The sequence below is a fragment of the Heterocephalus glaber genome, unplaced genomic scaffold (assembly GCF_053883595.1).
Source record: "Heterocephalus glaber isolate CG9 unplaced genomic scaffold, H.glaber_assembly_v1.0 deba00000768, whole genome shotgun sequence".
Classification (NCBI taxonomy): domain Eukaryota; kingdom Metazoa; phylum Chordata; class Mammalia; order Rodentia; family Bathyergidae; genus Heterocephalus; species Heterocephalus glaber.
Window position 1 is genome coordinate 11,241,255 of NW_028258162.1, and position 23,906 is coordinate 11,265,160.

General features: G+C 40.4%; 1 protein-coding gene across 1 annotated transcript in view; it reads left to right on the top strand.

Moving 5' to 3' along the window:
• The window catches only part of Gpr158 (G protein-coupled receptor 158), a 501,792-nt gene that overhangs the window by 416,890 nt on the left and 60,996 nt on the right, over positions 1–23,906 (top strand). The gene's annotated exons all lie outside the window — the stretch shown is intronic.

Sequence of the window (23,906 nt, forward strand, 5' to 3'; positions counted from 1 at the left end):
AGAAAGACATAACTTCTAATAAATACAAATTTAAATTTCAGTTTTACTGTTACCTCTTATACAACTAAGAATAAATTAACTTCTGAGAATTGGTTTCCTTATCTATAAAATGGTTTGTTATTTTACCTATAAAGTTGTAAGTGTTAAATATAGTTTGAATATATGTAAATATATCAAATAGAATTTTTTGGTTGCAATCCACAGAAACTGCCTATGGCTAAATTAAGCAAAAAGGGAATTCATTCTGAGGATTTGGGAAAAATAACAGAATTAATGGGAAAGCTAAAGAACAGACAAGGAGAGGACCTAGTCCAGAGGAGCTTGAGGGATTAAAGTAGCCTGAGATAAGAGATTTTCACAGAAATTTCAGGGTTTTTTTAAAAAATTACCTAAATTCATCGGTACAATTTAGATATACATAATGATCATCATAAAGAATTTGTACCTGTACATGATATATCTTAATTCTTCTCTTTTTCCCATTTCCAGCTCCTCCCTTCAACCCCTTTTCCTTCTTATTTACAAAAGCTTTGTTTCCATTTTATCCTTCTTTTCTCATTTTTTTCTTTTCCCTTACTTTCCCTAGTTCCCCTTCCCATTTGAACATTTTCTTCCTATTCTACAGTATAAATTAGACATTTTGGCCCTTGTTTATACTTTCAGTTTCTCACACTAGAGAAACCATTCAGTATTTACACATATGTGTCCTATTTATTTCACTTAAGAGTATAGCCTCAATGTGCATCCATTCACCTAGCAGTGTCTCAAGTTTATCCTTCTTTGTGACTGAGTGGTGCTCCACTGTATAAAAAAACCTACATCTTCTTTACCCATTAATCAGTTGATAGGCATTTGGGTTGTTTCCAAGATTTAGCTATTACAAACTGTGTTGCTAAAAACATGAGTGTGCATATATCACCTTGGTATGATGCTTTTAATTGGGAAGATACCGACAAGAGAAATAGCTGGGTCAAATGGAACCTCTAGTCCTAGTGTTTTGAGGAAACTTCACACTGATTTCCACAGTGGTCGCACCAGTCTACACTCCCACCAGCAGTGGAGCAGGGTTCCTCTTTCCGCACACCCCCACCAGCATTTGTTATTGGTTGATTTCATGATAGCAGCCATTCTTTCTGGAGTGAGATGGAATCTTAGCATTGTTTTCATTTGCATCTCTCAAATGACCAGTGATGTTGAACATTTTTTCGTGTATTTATTTGCTGTTTCTACTTCATCTGAGAAATGTCTATTCATTTCAGATGCCCATTTTTGAGTTGAGTCTTTAAATTTGGGGGGTCTGATTTTTTTAGCTCTTTATATATTCTAGATAGTAGTCTTTGTGTGAGGAACAACTGGTTAAAATTTTTTCCCACTCTGTGGGTTGTCTGTTAACTCTGTTGGTGATTTCCTTTGCTATGCAAAATCTTTTTAATAAGATGAAATCCCAGTTGTTGATTCTTTATAATGCTTATGTGCAGTTTGAGTTTTGTTCATAAAGTCTTTGCCTACACCTATGTCTTCAAGAGTTCTACCTATTCTCTCTTACAGCAGATTTCATATTTATGTTTTAATATTTAGATCTTTGATTCCTCTTGATTTTAGTTTAGTGCATGATGACAGACCTGGGTCTAATTTTAGTCTTTGGCATGTGGAAAGCCAGTTTTTCCAGCACCGTTTATTAAGGAGGCTGTCTTTCTTTCAGTGAAGATGTTTGGCTCCTTTGTCAAAGATAAGGTGGCTGACTGTGTTTGGGATTGCTTCTGCATCTTCTAATCTGTTCCATTTATCCTTGGGTCTGTTTTTCTTGTTGTTGTTGTTGTTTGTTTGTTTTGTTTTGTTTTGCCAGTACCATGCTATTCTTATCACAGTAACTCTGTAGTATAATTTCAAGTCAGGGATTGTGATGCCCCCTGCCTTGCCTTTGTTGCCCAGAATTGTTTTTCTATTCTAGAGCTCTTCTGGTTCCAGATGAATTTTAGGAATGTTTTCTCTAATTATGTGAGGTGTGCTATTGGTATTTTGATTGGGATTCCATTAAATATATATAACAGTTTTGAGAGTATGGCCAATTTCACTATGTTGGTTTTTCCTACATAAGAGTAATGGACATCTTTCCATTTTCTGATATGCTCTTTGATCTCCTTTTTCAGAGTACTGTAGTTTTCAATATTAAGATCTTTTACTTCCTATGTTAAATTTCTTCCTAAGTATTTCCCTTTTTTCAATTCTCTTATGAAAGGTGTGGTTTCCCAAATTTCTGTCTCAGTGAGTTTGTTATTTCTGTACAGGAATGCTATTGATTTCTGAGTGTTGACTTTGTATCCAGCTATGTGGCTGAATTTGGCTATTAAATATAGAAGTCTTTTGGTGGCATTTTTGGGGTCTTCTATGTAGATTTATCATGTCATTTGCAAATAATGATAATTTAACTCCTTCCTTTCCTATCTTAATGCCTTTTATTTCTTTCTCTTGTCTACTTGCTCTGGCTAATGTTTTCAGAACTATATTGAATAGGAGTGATGATAGTGAACATCATTATCTTATTCCTGATTTTTGAGTGCAACCTTTCAGTTTTTGACCTTGTAGTATGATGTTGGCTCTTGGTTTGTCATAGAGAGCTTTTATCAGATTGAGATAAAAAGCATCTATTCCAATATTCTGTAGTTTTTTTTTTTATCAGGAATGAGTGTTGGACTTTGTCAAATCCTTTTTGTGTGCCTATTGAAGATGATCATGTGATTTTTGGTTTTGGTTCTGTTGATATGGTGCATTACATTTATTGATTTGCATGTGTTGAACCATCCCTGCAACCCTGGGATGAATCCTACTTGGTCATGGTGTATAATCTTCTTGATGATTTGGTGCATTCAGCTTGCCAGTATCTTAGTAAAGATTTTTGCATTTATGTCCATTAGAGAGATTAGCCTGTAGTACTCTTTTTTGTTTGGATCCTTCTCTGATTTGAGGATCAGGGTACTGCTTGATTCCAGTAATGATTTTGGGAGTATTATTCCCTTTTCAGTTTCATTAAAGAGTTTGAGGAGTAATGATGTTAGATCTTCTCTAAATTTCTTGTAGAATTCAACAGTGAACCCATAAGAACCTAGGCTTTATGTGAAATAGGAAGAAAAGGGGCAAAGGGGAAGGAAGTGGGAGGGCTAGGGGAAAGGATAGAAGGGAATGGGATTAATATGAGAAAATGGAAAAATAGGAACAAAATCTTTGTAAATAGGGAGGACTGGAGGGGTTGAAGGGAGGGCTGGGCAAGGGTGAAAAATAAAAACCAAGAGAGATTATGTAAAGGTGCAAATTTCCAATGATGTATGTCATTATATTGTATACCTAAAATGTACCAATGATTAGAATGAATAATCGATAATGTAAAATAGGAAGAAAAGGTCCAAAGGGCTAGGAGTAGTGGGAGGGCCAGGGGAAAGGAAAGAAGGGAAAGGAAAAATGATGAGAAATGGAAAAAATGGAAATAAAGTCTTTGTAAATAGGGAAGGGTGGAGGGCATGAAGGGAGGGCTAGGAATGGGTAAAAAATAAGAACCAAGATGCATTATGTAAAGGTACAATTCCCAATGAGAAATGTAATTGTGTTGTATACCTAAAATGTACCAATAAAAGAATTTAACAACAACAACAACAACAAAAAGAACCTAGGCTTTGCTTTGATGGTAGGTTTTTAATTACATCTTCAATTTCATTGACTGATACTGGATTATTTAGAATTTTTATATCTTAATTCAGCTTTTATAATTCATATTTATCTCAAAATTTGTACATTTCTTCTGCTTTTTCCATCTTATTACAATTAAAATTCTCAAAGTAGGTATTGATGATCTTCTGGATTTCTACAGGATCTATTGTGATTTCACCCTTTTCATTCCTAATTGCATGGGTTTGAGCATTTTCTTTTTTTTTTTTTTTTTTTTAGATAGGTTTGGCTAATGGTTTGTCAATTTTATTTAATCTTTCAAAGAATGAACTCTTTTAGTCATTGATTCTTTATATTGTTTTCTTAGTCTCCATAACATTAATTTCTGCTATGATCTTCATAGTTTCCTCCCTTGTATGAGCTTTGGGCTTGATTTACTCTTTTTTTCTAATTTAATTACAGAAATTGTCTAATTTCTACTTTAATTACATCTGTGACCAATTGATTATTCAGGCGGGTGTTATTTAACTTCCATGTGTTTCTGTAGTTTTTGTGGTTTCTTTTGTCATTTATTTCCAATTTCATTGCACTATGGTCTGAATATACATAGGATAATTTCAGTTCATTTGCATTTACTTAAGCATGTTTTATGAGCTAATATGTGGTCTGTTTTGGAGAATGTCCCATGTGCAGCTGAGAAGAATGTGTAGTCTGATGTGTGGTGGAACGCTCTGTAGACATCTGCTAAGTCCATTTGTCCACGGATTTGGTTCAGTTCTGATATGTCTTTGTGGATTTTTTTGTCTAGTTGATCTGTCTATTTGTGTCAGTGGTATATTGAGTTTCTCAATTACAATTGTGTTAGGGCTTATTTGATTTTTCATGTCTGTCACTATTTGATTTATATAGTTGGGTGTGCTGGTATTTGGTGCATACATATTTGTGATTGTTATCTCTTCCTCTTAGAGTTTTCCCTTAACAAGTATGTAATGACCATCTTTGTCTCTCTTGATCAGTCTGGGCTTGAAGTCCACTTTGTCTGCAAAAAGGAGAGCTACCCATACTTTAATGTTTTCCATCCTTTGACTTTCAGTCTATGAATTTATTTTTCAGTTAAATGTGTTTCTTTTATGCAGCATATTGTTGGATCTTGTTATGTGATCCATTCTTCCAGTCTGTTTCTTTTGATTGGTGAATGGAGACCATTTACATTTATGACTATAACTGATATGTATGGGCTTATCCTTATTTTATTTTCCTGTTGTTGATTCGCTGTCTTTCTCCTTTATTTAATTGCTTATCTTGACTGGTGGATTCTTTTTATTGGTGTTCTTGGTTTTGTAGTCTTCTTTATCTCTTTCAAAAATATCCTTCAGAACATTTTGGAGAGTTAGTTTGGTGGTTGTGAATTTCTTCAGTTGTTCTTTGTCATGGAAGTATCTTATTTCTCCATTGATTTTGAGAGATAGTTTGGCAGAGTACATCAATATGGGTTGGAGGTTGTTTTCTTTCAGGACTTGAAATACTTCACTCCAAGTTCTTCTTGACTTCAGGGTTTGTGTTGTGCTGTAATTCTGATGGATGGGCTTTCCTTTATAGGTGATTTTTTCCCCCTTTCTCTAACAGCTTTTAATATTCTGTTCTTGTGCTAAATTTCTGGAATCTTTATTATATGCCTTGGTGTAGATTTATTTTGGTCATGACTAATTGGAGGTCTATATGCCTCAGTTATCCATATGTCAAATTCTTTTTCCATCCTTAGGAAATTTTCTTCCATTACTTCTGTGAATAAGTTTTTAATATTATTTGCATAGTCTTTTGCTTTTTAATTGACTCTGATCAATCGTATGTTGCTCTTCTTTGCATCATCTTGCAGCTGTTGGATTGATTTTTCATGGTCCCTTGCTATTTTTACAAAATCTTTCTTTTTGTGATTGCTAACTGCAATCCTATCTTCCAGATCTGATATTCTGTCCTCACCTTGGTTCATTCAGTTGTGTATACTTTCAGTGGAATTTTTAATCTTCTGGATATCTGTTTGAATATGTTTCATGGATTCCATTTCTTTCCTATATTGGGCATTTATGGTTTCCACCATTTTCCTAAGCTCCACTACTTTATCTGTGTCTGCTCTAGGTTCACTGAGCACATTCTTCATTTTGATCATCATCTCTTTTTTAACCTGATAATTTCTGATCTGTTTTTTTCCTATAGCCTCATTAATTTTTTTTTTTTTTACTTCTGCTGCTACAATTTCAGAAAATTCAGGTGGATGGATTCTGATTTCCTCTCTTTTGCTGTCCACTGGACTTGTCTGCTGTACACTGGAGGTCTGGGGTCACATTTTCCGTTTGCATCTTGTAATTTTCTATTTTTTAAAATTTGTTTTCTGTGTTGATGCTTATAACTTGTTTATGGTGTGTAACTTTATCACTAGTATGAAGGCTTCCCTAGGAAATATATATTCCTCAGAGATGTCTTCTAGGTGTAGCTGGCTCTTGGCCTTTGTGTCTGTTCCAAGATCCCACGTTCCAGATTAAGGATGAGAAGTCGCTGTCTATTTGGCTGAGTCTCAGTCCTTTGATCCTGGACTACAGTGGTGATTAGGACCCCAGACAATTGCAATGTTGTCATACAAGGGAAAACAACTGATTACAACAACTATAACACCTTGGCTAAAGTAGTACAATTATCAATAACAATAGCATCAAGCACAGCCTAACAGCTGACAAACTAGTAACTACTAATTTGGTAACTTTAACCATTGGAACAAGACCTACAGTTATATAACAAATTCAACATAAACCAGGAACTTGTATCCTGTGAATGTCCCCTTAGTAGAGTGATTTTACCCTGTGTGTGTGTGGGGGGGGTGATTTAGGAGGGATGGAGGGGAGAATTCAAGATAAATGAAGAGAAATGTAGTAGAAGCAAGGCTGAAAGACTAAAGATGATCACCCAAGCTTTGGGAAATTGGAGAAGAGGACAGGAAAGAAAGAATTAAGGAGAAAACAAAAGAATATTGAAACAAACCAGAAAGACTAGAGACAGTGTTCACTCACATGAAAATATGAAAAAATCAAGAAAGATAGTTGAAGAAAAAGAGAAAAAAGGTAAACAAAACAAACAATAAAAGTTAAAACCTTAACCAAAAAAAAGACCAAAAAAGGAAGATAAACAATGATAACAACAACAACAAATTCCTCTGTTTCCCCCAGTTCTTTCATCAAGTCCAAGGCAGAGCCCAAATCTGTGCTGGGTGCAGGGCTGATGTCGGCCTCTGGGTGGGGGCTGTGACCAGGCTTCAGCCAGCAGTTTTCTCTATGTCCCTCTGCAGCCTGCCCAGGGCTCCTTATCCTGCTGTTTCTGCATCTCTTTCCCATTTGCTGTGGTGCCCTCAGCCAGAGACAGCCCAGTGCTGATCCCAGTCCCTCTTACAGTCCCAGGCCTTGCATGGCCTTCTTTGTTCTACTCTGCTACATCTCTCTTCTCACACTGCTGGGGGCAGGTGGGGAGTGTTTGTCCCAGATTCACTGTCCCTGGTCTTGCCTCTCTTGCGCCCCTGGGGGCAAGGTGGGTGGAGCACTGACTCCCACTCATTACCGCACTGTGGTTATGGCTGTTTGAACTCCACACCCCTCTCTCTTGTGATAGGAGCTGGACAGAGGGGTGGTGCTGTTCTGCTTACTACCTCAGCACCACCGCTGCAGTCCCTAACCTCGGCCTTGTTAGAGGTTTGTTAGCCATTATGGCACGTGATAAAACAAAACAAAACAAAACACTAGAAAGCTGGCAGCCATCAGGGAGGGTACAGCTTCCCGGTCACTGGTCCCTGTGTGTGCCAGTGAGATTTGCTGCCAGGCTGCAGTGTCCTCTGAGGGGAGGATGGCACATGAGGCGAGCAGCCTTTGATCCCAAATCTGTCCTGTGTGGCTTGGGTTCACCACTCTGTTGGGTCCATCAGCTTCTTGGGAACTTCCTGGGACGGCTACCTGCCCTGCGCACAGGTCCTGCCCTGCGCACAGGCGGGGTTACCACAGGCAGCCCTGGGGGGTGCTTCACCATTTTGTAAAGGTCTGTGCCTATATTTTGTTTGATCTTCTAGTCGATTTCAGATTGATCTTTCATCTGGATGTATGTCCCACCCTTTCTTCCAGTTACCTGTGTTGATGGGAACTTAAAGGCCATATTCATTTTTACCAAATCTTTAGCCTTTTTCTGTGACAGTCTCATCCCATGTCTGAGAATGCAAAGACCACCATAATAAGCCAAAGGAAAACTATAAATACATCTTTTGATATTATCAGTGCAACACAATGTTGCCCTCAGCTGGGGCTAGAGGCTGGAATGGTCTATCTATCCCCTTGAGGAGGAGTATTTTGTCCTTGACATTGCCTAGTATCACTAGCACTTGTGATGATAAAAAGCAGACCAACATTCATTCATTCATTCATATATTTCCAGTGCTGGGGATTGAACCCAGGGACTCATGTATGCTAAGCATACCTTCTTCCAATAAACTGCACGATTGGTTCCAGACCAACTTTTAGTTTTATTATTCCTTTAAATCCTCTATAGACAACCTCACCCTACTCCTAGTTGGCAGGCCTTCCATACAGTGCAATTTATTTGGACCTGAAACTGTTTCACCCAGTTTGAAGGAAGGGGTGGAGTGTGACAGTACAGGTTTTAGTTCAATATGGATCATAAGGCAGAAAAGAAGTGAAGTGGATGAAAACAAAGAACATACATTCATAGAAAGGAGTTTTCAGTAACCAAAGAATTGTTACTATATGAATGACATAGGGCAGATCTAAAACGACATGTAGTACTTTCATGAATGGGTGGGTTCATGTAATGCCTGCTCTGCCGGTTGTTTAAGAAACTTATGAAGGCATTATCTCTAGGCTCAGAGAAGCCACCTATGTCTTTAGGCAACAGCAACATAAGTAAATGTTTTTAAGTGAAAAGGGTATGGAGAGAAATTTTAAAACTTAATGCTAAAAGAATATTTTTCTATTCCCTATAATAATGTTTTTGAAAACACATTAGCTTTTCATTTTCTCAGACTAATCAAGAAAAAACAAAAAACTTCCTTTATTCTCTGTTTAAAATGAATCTTTAAATAAGCTGTGAAAAAGGCTTCTCCTGGCTGTGGACTGGAATTTGTCATTTCATGCATTATTCAGCACTCTTTGCTCTGGGTACAACCCGCAGCAGTTTTCTCTCCTGTGCTCATTAGCACCAAATATTTACAGTTTGTGGGAAGGTTTATTTTTTATGTGTTTTAGTTTGCTTCCTAGTAAATTTTAAAAAGTAACTGAGAGATATTTATATATATTTATTTTATGTATTCTTCTAAGTAGAGACCTTAAATTATTTTAAAAAGCAAAAGAAAAGAAAGTGGGTGGCTTTCTAGAAAATGTAAGCGTTTGTAAGAGTGAAGATGGTCTCTTTTAGCTTAACTTGTGACAATCACAGGTGGCAGAGTATTTTCAATGGAGCCTGAGGCACATGCCCTTATTTGACTTTGTCAATGCAGTGTAACCTGTCTGCTTTAACAGACCATTGAACAAGCTGTTGGTTAATCCCTCATTTAGTAAAGCTACAAAATAATGACCTTTGTTCGTAAATGGCTAAGCAGATGCTTTCGGACATTCACAAGATTCTTCTAACACTTTTCTTGCACCCTTGCACAAAGATAAATGACACTTGAGAGTCTGTATTTGTCTGTCCCTATAACAAATATCTGAGGCAGGCTAACTTTATAACGAATAGGAGTTTGTCTTAAACTTTCAGTGATGATAGTGCTGCCTCTGGCAAAGGCCGCACATCACATCCCAAAACAGGAAACCAGATGGCTGCACAGAGCCCACAGAGCCACGCTTACTCTTCATAACAACCTTCTCTCATGAGCTGAAGTGCCCCTGAGAACTACTTTCACCTTCTCAAGGGCAGCACCCTCAGTGACCTCAAGACTTCTACCAGTCCTCACCTCTTAAATCTAATGCCTCCCACATAGCCTTGCTGGGGACCAAGCCTCAAACACACCATCCACTAGAAATACTCTGACCGTATCCAACCAAAACAAGCTCCCAACCCATGACCCAAACAAAGGGTTTGAATATGAGATAATTTTTAAATGATTTTAGTCAGTTGCCAACACCAGCCAAATAGTATTCTAAAAGGTATCCTCTGAACATATAGATGTGGGCATTGCATATTGGCTAGGAAGTGGGAAAAGCTTGACATGTGGATCTTAGTTCTGATACAGACTCCCGGCCTCTTTTCTGCTCAGCTCACTGGTTTCTGATCTTCACTGGCCACCTACTCGGGGATGTAAAATACTTGAAGTGGAGAATTACTTGTAGCGACATTTCTTATAGAAATAGGAACTTGTGCTTCTGAGGAAGGTCTCTTTCTGGCACTGAGTGTACTACTTGAGCAGGAAGCCGAGCAAGTTCAAAACCAAGAAAATGACTTAACTTTAGAGATGAACTGGAAGACATTCCAGCCTGTCCTCTTGTACTTGTGCTTCTCATATTTTGGAGGAATAAATATATTCTGTAATTTAAAAGTCACACTTAAGCATTTTTAGAAGATAAAAATTAAATTGATGCCTCAGAACCCTAATATTAGTGAAAGGGTCACCGAAGAAGAGAGACACAAACGGGCATCAAGCAGCAAGCCTTTATTGGGGCGGCAGACTGCAGCCTCCCGGGACGGGACTGACTCACAGGAAGCAAGGAGATCAGCCACAGCGTGGGCTGAACTGGGGATTTATATGGGATTTTGCAGGTGGGAGAGCACTAGTCCACTGGTGGGGGGTGGGTAATTGGGGCTGGGGTATGTAGCAACAGGTTTCGGTCAAGGGGATAGAGTAATTGCTTTCGGGAAGCCCCTGTCTCATTGGAACATCTGACTAAGAAACCGGTGGGGCAGAAAGACCTTAACTAGCCAGAGAGTCACTAACAAAGGGAGGTCATGCCTTGGTTATGTGGAAGTTCTCTAATCCTTGTGGCTGGAGTGGGGCAGGGGGAAAGGAAAGGAGGGGGCTTGTTCTGTGGGGGCTCTGAAGTACCTAACAATTAGAATTTTAAGAAATTAGAGAAAATTAGTTTTATAAGTGTTTTGGCTTTCTCTTTTCCCACTTAATAACTCACTAAGTGCCATGCTGGGCTTTTTGAGATTAAGATTTACACAGTCTCCCTGGAGACAACTTCAGCATTTTAAATCATATTTAATGAAACAGGAAAGATCAAAAGTCATTTGGCTACTAACAATTTCATTAATTAAGGAAACATTTGTGCAGAATATACCACAGAGACTCACATGACAGCACAGGCTATCTGTGTGCTATCCTGATTCTGCCAATTATCAAAGACTTTGTAGTTACGTATCTTAGCTTGGTGGACACTGTTTTTGCCATTCTGATCTCTCTTAGGCATGAATGTCCTGAGAGAAGGAAGGCCCTGGAGACCTTGAGAAATAAGCTGGTGAGGCCCTCTCACTTCCTCCTCCATGCAGCTTTGTTGTTTTGGCACATTTGCAGTCTGTCTGCATCTAGCTGAGTCTGTATTCCTTGGGACTCAGTACACAACTGGATATTATGGAGCCAGGAGCCAAGAGTCATGAAAAGAAAACCTCTTAGCTTCAGAGAGTTACTTCTTTGAAAGGGTCGCAGAAAAGGAGAGGCACACCAATGTTCAAGCAAGCCTTTATTGAGGGCAACCTGCCAGGACTGACTCACAAAAGGGAGACCAGCCATTGCGTGAGCTGAGCTGGAGGCTTATATCGGGTCTTTGCATGTGAGAGAGCATGTAGTCCTTTGATGGGGGTGGGTGATTGTGGTTAGGGCATATAGCAACAAATTCTGGCTGGGGGACAGAGAAACAGGCTCCAGGAAGTCCCTATCTCATGGGAATATCTGGTGGGATGAAGTGACAAGCTCCAGGAAGTCCCTGTCTTGCTGGGATATCTGGTGGGACAAGTGACAAACTCCAGGAGGTCCCTATTTTAAGGGAACATTTGGTGGGATGAAGTGACAAGCTCCAGGAGGTCATTAACTAGGAGGGGTCAAGCCTTTAGTTATGTAGAAAGTCCCAGTTAGCTGTTAGGGAGAAGGACAGGGAGAAGGGGGAGGGAGCTTGTTCTGTGGGGCTTTGGAGTACCTAACACTTCTTAATTGTAAAATCTCTAGGTAGCTAGAAAATAATTTCCTCTAATCATTAATTCCCACTCTGGTCTTGCCAGTGACCTCTTATCACACTGTCCTGTCCAGCATGCTGAAGGACTCCAGCTGAAAGGCCAAATGCTATTAATTGTGTTGGTACTACATGCTGTTTTCAGAAATAAATTAAAAACTTTTCCCTTGAATAGCTCCATTTATAAATTAATATGTTTAATTTAATCTACTCATATGAAGTAAAAAATTAGGGAAATATATGCATACTAACAAAAGATCCATTTATTAACTACAGGTCTATATTCATATAGAATCTTTAATAACAATGTGTACCTTTTGAATAAAAATACAGCAAACAGCAAAATTTCTTTTATTCTTCCCTCCAGAATGTATTAACTATTTGATATGAATAAAATACAAATGTAGCTTATTCAGAAAACTAACACTTAAAGCTTTACTTATTTTTTCTGACTTCAGTTTTTCTACCTACTTTATTGCAAGATTGTCTTTGAAATGTACTTCATAGCATCTACAGTCAAAGCCTTTCAATTTTGAGATTATATTATATATAGCATTCTAATTTCTAATGACATCACCAATAGTTTATGTTCAGATATCTGAAAAGAGGCTCACATTAGAGCTTGTGGTTTATGGGCTGTGTGCTATGTTTGAAATATAAGATTTTTTTCTTGCCTGAGCTTTTCTGTTTTCAATTTTTATATGGGTGTGTGTGTGTTTACATGGATATGTGTTCCTAACCAATCTTTAAATGACAAAACCCATCTGGTAATTCAGAATTAGTACTTCTCAGACTATAGTTTATAGATACTTTATTATCCTAAAGTTCTTTATTAGCAACTCTGTGTCCAAATCCTATATCCTATATGCCCTCAGGTTTAAATATTTATCTTCTTCAGGGGAAGTAGATAAAAGAGTAACTGTGTGGTGAGATAAATTCATTCAGGAAGCAAGGAGAAAGGGGAACCACTCTCCTTTAAAAGCCAGTATGAAACGGCCTCCTTCTGCAAGTTGTTTGCTACCATCATCTGTCTCCAGTCATCACTGCTATTGCTTTGGCCCAGAGTAGGGGCCTTGACTTGTTTGTGGATGGATATACCTACAGTCCTTCTCGTGTGTGACAATAAATAGCTCACTTACCTTGTGCCAGTTCTGTTGCTTTTCATGCAATATGTACTTGTGTCCAGTCTAGAAAATGTTGTACAAACAAGGAATTTATTACTAGAAGTACAAGTATTCTAGCTAGCACTAGAAAGATACAAGCTACTGAGAGTCACTCAAGAAGAAAGAGAAAATCTAAACAGATTTGTAATAAGAAAAGACATTTAATTAGTAATCAAAAGTCTTCCCATAAAAAAAAAATCCCAGATAATTCTGGTTAGCTTCCCTAATTAATTATACCAAAGATTTAATGCCAGTTGTTCATAAATCATTTGGAAAAATGGTAGATGAGTCAGTAGTTCAACATTAGTCAGCCTTCATTCCTATGAGATACAATACCATAGTTTAAAGGAGGAGGAGTCCTGGGGTCTCTTTTCAAAGCAAAGGCTTTCAACAGCATTTGCCTTTTTGCATACTTGAGCCAGTGAAGGGTGGGGCCTGGCCAGTTCCTGAGATGCATTCAAGCCACCATTCTTATTATCCTGTTGCAAAGTGCTTGGCTTCTTTGTAATGCTAATCTCTTCAGCAAAGATGCTCCCCTTGTCCTCAATTTTGCAGGTGCTTCCTTTCTCATAAAACTGCAAAAGTTCACATCTACTCTTTGCTCCCAATTCTTACTGTAGATCTGGCTAAAACTTGTCAGGTGAAAGGGCCGAAGACCAAGACCAGACCAGGCCACAGGAAGCCTTTATTAGAGGAATAGATCTACCGGGCTGTCTCTGAACAAAGGAGAGAGAGACAAAAGCAATATTGCCAGAGCAGGGAGAGTCTTTTATAGAGACTGGGGTGGGGTTTGTAGGGGCTGTGGCAGGGTTGAGTGAGTTAGTGACTAGGGAATGGAGGAGCCGGTGATGTCACTAGTTGGTAGGAGGTGAGCGAGTATTAGGTTACTCTCTAGGCAGGAACAGGGGCATGCTGGAAGGAAGGGTTTATCCTTTGTGGGAGCAACCATCTTGGTGTGACGTCACACGGGGCGGGGGGGCCAAGGCACCATAGGAAGAGGGCAGCTACTATACATAATAGCTGCTGAGGTGGTGGGAGACCTATCAAAACTAGGCAGTAGTATCCATGTGAAAGCCTGAACTTTGTGGTGCCCTGAAATCTGCTTCCACCAGATTAATTAGTCCACTGACCTTCATTTAAATCACCTGCAGTCTCAGAACATGGGCAAAATATAGACAATTTTTCTGCCAGATTGTAACATACATGGTCTCTAGTCTACCTACCAGTGGAGTCTGTGTTCCAGACTGAAGCCTTCTGAAATTGGCCTTTACTGTCCACATTCCTATCAGCATTCCTCTCTTCTGAACTCCAACCAGAATCACCAGTTATCAGAGACCTCTGCAGTGGGTTCTGATCTCCTGTTTGGTGCTGTAAGACCGAGGGCCTTACCAAATACTCTGAGGAGCTGACTGCAGCAAAGAACACCCGGGAAGGAACACACCAGACAAGTTGGAAAGTAAAACAGACCTTTATTAGTCTGGCCAGATGGCACTCCCAAAGCAAAGTAGCTTAGAGAGGCAACTGGCTCAGAGTCCGAGGCTGTTTTTATAGGGGGTTGCAGGGGAAGTTAGCAAGCAGAACTTACAGAAAAGAGAAAAAAATGTTGATGGTCAAAAGATGTTTGCAGATTGTCTTATAGATAGCTGTGTCCGGAACATCAGTTTCGGACAAACAAGGAGTTGGGTAATTCACTTAGGAACTATGTTTGTTACAGATTTTATCTAGTGTCCCAGAACTAACAAGGACATTTTAACCATTAACTCACAATCAGTCACTATGTTGGGGCTGGGGGAGCTTTTATGATTACAGAGTTATGTGGTCCCACATTCCCCACTGATTTTACAACTTAAGTAATCTTACGTATAAATGTGGGCATCCGTGTATACAGCAGCACGACAAAATTAAGCATATGCACACAACTATAACGATGAGAAAAAGTTGTTTTAACCATTGTAGGTTGGGCAACCGTTTAGTTAGCCACTGGAACAAGTCCCATCCTACTTTTTCATCATGTACCCTTTTAGCCAAGTCTTTCAACTGTTTTATCTTTTCTCTAATTCCTGGACTATTGTCAGTCAGATTGAAACAACACATATTTTTTATTCTTTCACAACCTTGATGATGAAAGAGCAACAAATAGTCTATAGCTGCTGTATTATCTAAGATCGCCTATCTCTGTTCTTGTAATTCCTGGTTAATTAATGCCAAGGCTGATGAGGTAGCATTTAACCCTTTGACCACTTTGCATGCTAATTTTCATACTGCCTTTTCAGCATGGACTCCTATGGAAGGCAGAGCAACAAAAGATGCTATCATAGATATCACTTCAGCATCTGTCAAAAGACCTACATCATCATCACATCCTGGCGCAGTATAAGGTGACCAACATTTAGTTCTATTTGGCATAATCAAATCAGTTCTATCTGGTAAAACTACAGCTAGACGACTCAAGCAGCAACAGGTCTTGGTTAAATTGGCTGGAATATAATTGAAAGTTATTCCTTCATAAGTATAAAACGATCCTGTCGGCAGGGAGATATGGCCACTGTTATACATAATTTTCTGTTTTATATGGCAGGGCATCCCTTCAGATTGTTTTATTCTCAGACACTTGGTTGTGCAATTTACATGCATAGCACATTGGGTATTATTTGACATAATTATCCTGGGTGTATATAATTTGATAGCATTTTTAGGTTTATGATATGAGGGATGCCCCCAATTGTAACTATCTTTATAAGTGAGATTTTTTTTCCCTGGGATATCCTTAAATAAGGTATAGGGCTGTATTAAATTTAAAGGGGTACACACCAGAATGAGACAGCTTCCTAATACATAATGGAAATTTACATCTATATTCAGACAGAATTCAGTCAAATTAAGCGATTTTGCCAATTGAACCCATACATTTCCGGTGTGGTCCAATTTTCTTGGGGGCAGTACCTCCAGTGTCCCAGAGAATATTATCATGAATGAGAAATATCTCCAACCCGCCCCAGTCTCAGCTTTCAGTTGCCTGGTTGGCTGATAACCTTCCATTTGTCCTTTGTGACATCTGCAAGGGGTCCTGCCTTCAGATGGTTGTGATGTATCCAGGCAGAATGCCCAGCTACCTTCACTGTCAAGGGAGTTGACAGGACAACAGGAACCGGTCCCTTCCAACGTGGTTCTAGGGCCTTGGACTCAAACCTGTGAATAAAACCAAATCTCCGACTTATAGGGTAAAGGTTGCAAAGGTTTTTCATTGGGACCAGGCATAGTCTTCCGTAATTTATCATGTAGCTCTGACTGATGCTGATGGACTGCTTTTAAGGATTTAAGGAGTCGAAGGTGGGAAAGCTTGTTTTTAATTTCTTTTTCTTTAGAGGTCAGCAGCCCTCTATTCTGATAAATCTCCCTGTGCACATGGGCGGTGGCAAAAGCATAATGGCTATCAGTGAATATATTTATCCTTTTTCCTTTCCCCAGTTCCAGAGCCTTAGTCAAAGTAATCAGCTCAGCCCTCTGTGCTGATGTCCCTTGAGGTAGCCCCTGCTCCCATTCCACCTGTTGGTCCTGGTTGACCACCACCACCCCAGCATACTGTACGCTATCACTCACAAAACTGCACCCATCAGTGTAGAACGTTGTCTCTGTGCGGGGGAGGGCCTGGTCCATCAAATCCAGATGCCCTCCCCTCAAGTTTTTGAGAGTCTCGAGGCAAGCATGGATGGGCATTTTTTCGTCAGATTCCGGGAGTAGAGTAGCCGGATTGAGGCTAGCGGTGGTGGCAAACCTAATGCATGGCTGTTCTAACAAGAGTCCTTGATATTGTAACAGTCTGGCATTAGACAGCCATTTGTTAGGTGAGCTATTTAACAAGGGTTCAATGGCATGGGGAGTGATCAAAGTCAAATCCTGTCCAAAGGTCAATTTGTCAGCCTCTTGGGTTAAAGCAGCTACTGCTACTACTGTCCTCAGACAAGTAGGCCACCCTCGGGCCACTGGGTCAAGCTTCTTCGAAAGGTATGCCACGGGCCGCTTCCATGGCCCCAAAAGCTGAGTAATCACTCCCTTGGCTACCCCATTTTTCTTTGCCACATACAGGGTGAAGGGCTTGTTTAAGTCTGGCAATTCCAGGGCTGGTGCCAATGCAAGCACAGTCTTAAGTGATTTGAAATGCCTGCTGGCAAGCCTCAGTCCATTTGAGGGGCATATTTCCTCCCCCAGTGGCTTTGTGCAGGGGTTTGGCAATCTCAGTGAAGCCAGGAATCCAAATTCTGCAATACCCAACTGCCCCTAGGAATTCCCACACCTGTTTCTTTGAGCTCGGCTCCAGAATCTGGAGAATTGCAGATACCCTTGATTCTGCCAGCCTCCTCTTTCCCTTCTCAAGAATATAGCCCAAGTAGGTTACCTTGGTCTGACAGAGCTGAGCTTTCTTCCAAGACACCCGATATCCCAGGTCTTGGAGGACTTCCAGGAGGCCCTCAGTGGCTGCAAGACACTCTTCATCAGTCAAAGTCACCACCAGGAGGTCATCTACATACTGAAGAATAGTCACTTGGGAAAACACTCTCCTTACCTCTTGTAAATCTTTGCTGAGAGCTTCCCCGAACAGAGTGGGGGAGTTTTTGAATCCCTGCAGCAGCCGGGTCCATGTCAACTGTCTGGTAGTCCTGGTGTCTGGGTCAGTCCATTCAAAGGCAAAGAGGGGCTGGCACACTGGTGCTAGAGACAGGCTGAAAAATGCATCTTTGAGGTCTAATACTGAGTACCACACATGAGCAGGAGGGATGAGACTCAACAGAGTATAGGGATTCAGTACCATTGGGTGGACGGTCTCCACCCGGCTGTTTACCTCCCACAAATCCTGTACTGGTCTGAAGTCTGAGGTGCCAGGCTTCCTCACAGGAAGCAGGGGTGTATTCCAGGCTGACTGGCAAGGGACCAAGATGCCGGCTTCCTGGAGTTGGTGGATGTGCTTGGAGATCCCTACCTTGGCGTCCAGCCGGAGGGGGTACTGCCACACATGGGTGGGGGTGGCAGAGGCCAACAATTGAACCACCACTGGGGCATGGTGTTTGGCCAGTCCAGGTGGGTTGGTCTCAGCCCACACCCGGGGAAACTTTTTCTGAAGGTAGTCCCATTTCTGCTTGGGGGGTTCTGTGCCCTCTTTTAGCAGCTTAAATTCATCTTCAAGGGGAACCGTTACCATAATGGCAGAGGGTGGCTTGAGTTTGAAAGTCCCTCCTTCAGGCTCAAAGGAAATAACAGCCCCCAATTTCCATAGCAAATCTCTTCCCAGCAATAGGTATGGGCACTCAGGGATAACTAAGAAGGAATGAGTGACGGTGCCTCTTCCCAGATTTACAGTTCGTTTTGTGGTCCAAGGATAAGAGGCCGACTTTCCTGTGGCTTCAGTAATGGAGGACTTTAGGGAAGAAAGGGTTCCAAGGGAGGTCTTCAGGACAGAGTGGTCCACACCAGTGTCCACAAGGAATTGGACATCTGTTCCCCCTATTCCTAAAGTCACCATAGGCTCATTAGGGTTAAACAGCCATGAGCCTAGGCCTCGTCAATCTTTTTCATCTACTAGAAGAAGCCCATCTCTTTCTCTCCTAGCCTTTTTCTCTCTCTTTCCAACTTTTCACAATCCCTTTTAAAATGGCCCTTCTCTTTGCAATATGCGCATTGATCCTTTTCTAACAGGGGCCGTACTTTACTTTTATCTTCTTTTCTATTCTCTTTTCATTCCTTTTGGACAAAACCTCCATCTGCTAAGGCTGCAACAGTTGCTTTTCCTATCTTTTTAGCCATTTTGTCATCTAAAGGATCTCTGTTATTAAACACCTTCATAGCTACACTCATCAGTTTTTCCCTATTTTCCCCCTCAAATCCTTCCATGTGCTGCAATTTCTTCCTAATATCTGGGGCCGACTGAGTGACAAAAGCCAAATTAATTGCCTGTTGGTTTGCAGGGGCCTCTGGGTCAATTGGAGTATACATATGGTATGCTTCCAACAGATGCTCCAGAAAGGCAGAAGGGGATTCCTCAGGTCCTTGGAGGACCTCGCTTACGTTGCTCTAATTGGTAGGCTTCCAAGCGGCTCCCCTCAAGCCAGCTAGGAGATGCTGATGGTAGTTTTGGAGAGCTTCTCTCCCACCCAAGGAATTAACTTGCCACTGGGGATGGGTGGATGGAGGTTGCGCCTCGATATGGGCTCATTGTTGCTCATCGAGTGGGTCCTCTGTTCCTCCCAATACTGATTTTATGGCTTGCCCTTGAATTCTTTCTCTTTCATGGGAGGTAAAAAGGGCTTGGAGGAGTTGTTGACAGTCATCCCAGGTAGGATCATGGGTATGAAAAACAGCTTCTAGGAGGAAGATCAAAGCCTGGGGTTTTTCGGAAAAGGGGATTTTGATGTTTCCAATTGTGTAAGTCGCTGGTAGAAAAAGGGATATAGACATAGTGACCCTGCTCTGTTTCCCGAAGAGGCAAAAGAGGAACTGAACCAGTCCCCTCAGAGGGAGCTTTGCTGGGACCACAAGCAGCCCCTGTCTGCATGGGGGAGGGAGAGGTTACAGAATCCGGAGATTTTTCCTCTTCAGGAAGAGGAGGGTAGAAAGGGTTTCGAGATCTGGGGCTGGTTTTATCAGAGAAGGTGGATGGATCCACATAGGGTGGAAGGGGTCTAAGGGATCAGTATCTTGTGAGAGCACCGGCTTGGGAGCCCGGGTTTTGACCTCTCGGGGTCCCCTTGGTGCAATAACCAGAACGCGAGTGTCTGTTTGCAGGGAACAATGCTGCACCCAAGCCGGAGGCTCTTCACAAGCCTGGACCCAGATATTTATACAAGGAAACTGATCAGGGTGGCTGGGGTGACCAGTGACTTTTCCCCATACAGCCCGACAGAGGCTTGGCTCAAAGGAGCCCTTGGCTGGCCATCCAACTCCAAAGGCTGGCCATTCCAATTGACACAGGGAGCAAAGTTTTCCATGAGAGACTTTAACCCCATATTCGTCCTCCTATTCGGGGGAAAAAGCCAATTTAAAATTAGTGAGAAAACAATCCAATGGGGTATTTTTGGAGCAGGATCCTCCCATCTCTGCCCTTGATGGTTTGGAAAGAAATATAAAATTAAACACACAACAGACAGGACACTAACGTACGAATGACAAGACGAACAGGTGCCACAACAGAAATGAAACTAAATCTCCCCTTGTTCCTCGTCAGGAAACTTGGGATCAGGGGAGGCTTACCGGCCCGTCAGCCACCTTACTCCTGACTTAACAAACGGTTGCAACCTGCAAAGAGCTTACCTCCGGAGGTTTTCTGAGGTCTGTGCCCAAGAGCCTCCTGCTGGATCCCGCCACAGAGTCTCGGCTGAATTGGGGTTCCTACTCGGGGATCTTGCTGGGGCCTCCAAAATGTAAGACCGAGGGTCTTACCAAATGCTCTGAGGAGCTGACTGCAGTGAAGAACACCCAGGAAGGAACACACCAGACAAGTTGGAAAGTAAAACAGACCTTTATTAGTCTGGCCAGATGGCACTCCCAAAGCAAAGTAGCTTAGAGAGGCAACTGGATCAGAGTCTGAGGTTGTTTTTATAGGGGGTTGTAGGGAAAGTTAGCAAGCAGAACTTACAGAAAAGAGAAAAAAATGTTGATGGTCAAAAGATGTTTGCAGATTGTCTTATAGATAGCTGTGTCCGGAACATCAGTTTCGGACAAACAAGGAGTTGGGTAATTCACTTAGGAACTATGTTTGTTACAGATTTTATCTAGTGTCCTGGAACTAACAAGCACATTTAAACCATTAACTCACAATCAGTCACTATGTTGGGGCTGGGGGAGCTTTTATGATTACAGAGTTATGTGGTCCCACAGTGCTATATTGCAAGGCTGAGAAAAAACTAAAAGACAGAACAAAAAAGAGAAACTGTGGAGCCAGGATGACCAATGCTGCTCATTCAGCAAAGGCATTGGTTAGGCTGAGCCACTCATTTTTATTAGTAATCAGCTGGGGTAAAGGTGAGTTACATTCAAGGACAGGACTACGTGTGAAGATGTGCATGTCAGGTAAAAAGGCTGAAAACCAAGACCAGACCAGGCCATAACAAGCCTTTGTTAGGGGAACAGATCTGCTGGGCTGTCTCTGAACAAAGGAGAGGCAAAGGCAATATGGCCGGGGCAGGGAGAGTCTTTTATAGAGACTGGGGTGGGGTTTGTAGGGGCTGTGGCAGGGTTGAGTGAGTTAGTGACTAGGGAATGGAGGAGCCGGTGATGTCACTAGTTGGTAGGTGGCGAGCGAGTATTAGGTTACTCTCTAGACGGGAACAGGGGCATTCTGGGAAGAAAAGTTTGTTCTTTGGTGGGATCAACCATCTTGGCATGACGTCACACTTGGGAGGGGGCAAGGCACCAAGGAAGAGGGCAGCTACTATACATAATAGCTGCTGAGGTAGTGGGAGACCTATCAGTGCAGTCCTACAGTTTCTATGGAAACTAATGCAGGCAAGGCTTGTAAAGGAAAAAAACAAAGAATTCTCAAATTAGGAACAGAACTGGCAAAATATATGGTTATAATTAGAACATTGTCCTTCTAGTCAGAAAGTTTTAGTTGTGGGAATGGAATTTGGGTGTGAGTTACTCTGACCTTGGGCCTGACTCACTTCTATAAACAAGCCAATTTTGGGGTTAGCTCTTCACAGCCTGCTTTGAGCATAATCAATATTATAGTCCCTGCAAACAATCATGTTCTTCTTAAAGCATTCTGTTCTTCTCTAGCCCATATCCCCAGGACTTTACAAACTTCCCACAGACCAGTTTCAAAGGCCTCAGTTCAGATACAGTCACAGCAACAACCCCACTTCAAGTACTAGTTTTCTATATTAGTCAACTTTCTTGTCAATGAGATACAATACCTGACACCCACGATGTAAAGAAGATGTTTACTTGGCTTACAGTTTCCAGCGGCTTCCAGTGGAGGAAAACTGCCAATCCCTTGCAGTCAGGAAGCAGAAAAAGAGGTGAGGAACTGGGGACAAAAATACACTCTTCCAGGGCATGTCCCCAGCCAGCCACCTCCAACTGTCCCTCACCTCCTAACACATAAGACTTTAGGGGGACATTGTAGATCTAAACCATAACAACTTCCCAGCTTATTATAAGAGAACATATTATCCTACTTACAAACCAGATAAACATATCACCAAAAAAAGCTACAAAACAGTGTCCTTTATGAATACAGACAGAAAAAAATCAATAAAATATTAACAAATCAGCAATCTCCAAAAAGGAGCATACATCATGATTAAGTTGGATTTAGCTTGGGAATGCAAAAGTGATTCAACATGCAAAATATCAGTGTAAGAGAACATATTAATGTAATAAAAGACAAAAATCTACCTAGTCATCTCAACATTTGATAGAATCCAACATACTCTCATGATGAAATCTAGGAATACAAGAGAACTTCCACAACCTCATGAAAGCCATTTACAAGACAAACAAACAATCCAACCACAATTGATACTGAAGGTAAACCACCTTAAACCACTAAGAAGGCACACCTATCAGTTATTTCCATTTCTGTTCAGAAATCTCTTGAATTTTCTTGCTTGTGCAGCTAGGCCACAGATAGGAATAACAGCTAGACAGATGAAAGGAAGAAGTGAAACTATCTCTATGTGTAGATGGCATGATATTCATAGAGAAAATCCTAGAAAGTTCACTGAAAAATTATTACAACTAATAAATAACTTTAATCCATATTATGGGAGACAAGACTAATATATAAAAGTTAACTGTGTTTTCACACACTAGCAATAAACAAAATAAAACTAAAATTCAAGAAAAATTTTGGTTTAGAATAATATAAAATAAATTTCTAGAAACAAATTTAATAACAAAAGTGCAATATATGTATACTAAAAAATATAAAACATTGCTAAAAGAAATTAAGACCTAAATAAATGGAAAGACATCTATGTTAGTGGTTTTAGAGACTTGGCGTGCTTAGAACTGCAGTACTGCTCAAATTGATTCAATCCAATTCCTGTCAAAAATCCCAAATTATGCCCCCTTTTTTGGTAGAAATTGACAGTCTGATCCTAAAATTTATATGTGGATATAAAGCTCAAAGAATAACCAAAACAATCTTGAACAAGAACAAGGTTGGAGACGTCACAGTTCTTGGTTTCAAAAAGCTATAGCAAGTAAGAGTGTATAGTACTGGAATAAAAAGATACCTGTATATCATTAACTAGGATTGAGAATTAAGAACTAAATCCATTATGTCCTTGGTCAATTTATGTTTTCATTTTTCTTAATAAGGAAAAATAGTCTTTTCAATGAAACATTTGGGAGGAAAAAATAAATAAATATATATGTATATATATATGTGTATATATATATACACATATATATATACATACATACAAATACATATTTGAGGGGAGCAGTATAACCCTAGAAAAAATAATGAAGTTGGACCTGTACCTTATACAATATATGAATAATTAATTCCAAAGGGATCAAAAACCTAAATGTAAGAGCTAAAACCATAAAAGTCTTAGAAGAAGGAAATATAAGTATAAATATTTAAAACTTTGGGGTTATAGCAAAAAAGCACTAGTGATAAAAGAGAAATTGGGCTTGGACTTCAAAATTTAGTGTATCAAAGGACACTATCAAGAAAGTCAAATGAAAACCCAGAGAATTTGCAAATTGTATATCTAATGGTGTAGTAACTAGACTACATAATTATAATTCAAGAACTAAAGGACAAGTAACCAATTTTTTAAAATGAGAATTAAATAGAGGTGTTCAAAGAGAATATAAAAATGATGTGTACACACAAAAAGATATTCAATGAAACTAGTAATTAGAGCAGAGA